The sequence below is a fragment of the Perkinsus marinus genome (assembly GCF_000006405.1).
Source record: "Perkinsus marinus ATCC 50983 genomic scaffold scf_1104296944298, whole genome shotgun sequence".
NCBI classification, from domain to species: Eukaryota; Perkinsozoa; order Perkinsida; family Perkinsidae; genus Perkinsus; species Perkinsus marinus.
In genome coordinates, this window is record NW_003211462.1 from 1 (window position 1) to 1,616 (window position 1,616).

The window sequence follows — 1,616 nt, forward strand, 5'->3', positions numbered from 1 at the left end:
TTGAAGAGGTTTAGCGATAGGTGATCCATGTAGACCGACAACGGCCCACATTTTTGAGTCGCTATCGTCTAGTGGCTAGGACGTCATGTTGTGGCCGTGACAACCCCGGTTCAAATCCGGGTAGTGACTTTGACATGTATCAAATTGTACGCTTCTTGAAGAGGTTTAGTTATAGGTGTTCCACGTCGACGGACAGCAGCTCATATTTCTTTGAGTCGCTATCGTCTAGTGGTTAGGACGTTACGTTGTGGCCGTGACACCCCCGGTTCAAATTCGGGTAGTGACTTTAATATGTATCAAATTGTACGCTTCTTGGAGAGGTTTAGTCATAGGTGATCCACGTCGACCGACAACGGCTTATGCTTGTTTGAGTCGCTATCGTCTAGTGGTTAGGACATTACGTTGTGGCCGTGACAACCCCGGATCAAATCCGGATAGTGACTTTGATATGTATCAAATTGTACGCTTCTTGAAGAGGTTTGGCGATAGGTGAGCCATGTGGACCGACAACGGCCAACATTTTTGAGTCGCTATCGTCTAGTGGTTAGGACGTCACGTTGTGGCCGTGACAACCCCGGTTCAAATCCGGGTAGTGACTTTGATATGTATCAAATCGTACGCTTCTTGAAGAGGTTTAGCGATAGGTGATCCACGTCGACCGACAACGGCTCATGTTTGTTTGAGTCGCTATCGTCTAGTGGTTAGGACGTCACGTTGCGGCCGTGACAACCCCGGTTCAAATCCGGGAAGTGACTTTGACATGTATCAAATTGTACGCTTCTTGAAGAGGTTTAGTTATAGGTGATCCACGTCGACGGACAGCAGCTCATATTTCTTTGAGTCGCTATCGTCTAGTGGTTAGGACGTAACGTTGAGGTCGTGACAACCCCGGTTCAAATCCGGGTAGTGACTTTGATATGCATCGAGTTGTACGCTTCTCGAAGGGGTTTAGTGATAGGTGATCCACGTCGACCGACAACGGCTCATGCTTATTTGAGTCGCTATCGTCTAGTGGTTAGGACGTCACGTTGTGGCCGTGACAACCCCGGTTCAAATCCGGGTAGTGACTTTGACATGTATCAAATTGTACGCTTCTTGAAGAGGTTTAGCGATAGGTGATCCATGTAGACCGACAGCGGCCCACATTTTTGAGTGGCTATCGTCTAGTGGCTAGGACGTCACGTTATGGCCGTGACAACCCCGGTTCAAATCCGGGTAGTGACTTTGACATGTATCAAATTGTACGCTTCTTGAAGAGGTTTAGTTATAGGTGATCCACGTCGACGGACAGCAGCTCATATTTCTTTGAGTCGCTATCGTCCAGTGGTTAGGACGTTACGTTGTGGCCGTGACACCCCGGTTCAAATTCGGGTAGTGACTTTAATATGTATCAAATTGTACGCTTCTTGAGAGCTTAGCGAAGCGTTGCGGCAGTGAAATCACCTCAGTAACGAGAGACTATGCAAACCTGGAACGCACCGCGAAGAGCACACAATCTGTACGTGCATACGCACACATGCGTGCAAGATACATGTGTGGTCATCCCACGGAACTTAACCTAATAATTCCTTGTTGCCATGTGGAGCAGCAATGCACCACTGGCCTGATGCGCTTTG

General features: G+C 48.2%; 9 non-coding genes across 9 annotated transcripts; all 9 read left to right on the plus strand.

Annotated features, from left to right (window-relative positions):
* The first annotated feature begins 57 nt into the window (after positions 1-57).
* On the plus strand, positions 58-129 carry Pmar_PMAR016362. Its single transcript has one exon. It is a non-coding gene; the product is annotated as a tRNA-His (tRNA).
* Positions 130-214: 85 nt separating this feature from the next.
* Pmar_PMAR016363 lies at positions 215-286 on the plus strand. Its single transcript has one exon. It is a non-coding gene; the product is annotated as a tRNA-His (tRNA).
* Positions 287-371: 85 nt separating this feature from the next.
* Positions 372-443, plus strand: Pmar_PMAR016364. Its single transcript has one exon. It is a non-coding gene; the product is annotated as a tRNA-His (tRNA).
* An 83-nt stretch (positions 444-526) lies between these two features.
* On the plus strand, positions 527-598 carry Pmar_PMAR016365. The gene has a single exon. It is a non-coding gene; the product is annotated as a tRNA-His (tRNA).
* Positions 599-683: 85 nt separating this feature from the next.
* On the plus strand, positions 684-755 carry Pmar_PMAR016366. The gene has a single exon. It is a non-coding gene; the product is annotated as a tRNA-Arg (tRNA).
* An 85-nt stretch (positions 756-840) lies between these two features.
* On the plus strand, positions 841-912 carry Pmar_PMAR016367. Its single transcript has one exon. It is a non-coding gene; the product is annotated as a tRNA-Leu (tRNA).
* Positions 913-997: 85 nt separating this feature from the next.
* On the plus strand, positions 998-1,069 carry Pmar_PMAR016368. The gene has a single exon. It is a non-coding gene; the product is annotated as a tRNA-His (tRNA).
* Positions 1,070-1,152: 83 nt separating this feature from the next.
* On the plus strand, positions 1,153-1,224 carry Pmar_PMAR016369. The gene has a single exon. It is a non-coding gene; the product is annotated as a tRNA-His (tRNA).
* An 85-nt stretch (positions 1,225-1,309) lies between these two features.
* Positions 1,310-1,380, plus strand: Pmar_PMAR016370. Its single transcript has one exon. It is a non-coding gene; the product is annotated as a tRNA-His (tRNA).
* The last annotated feature ends 236 nt before the right edge of the window (positions 1,381-1,616 follow it).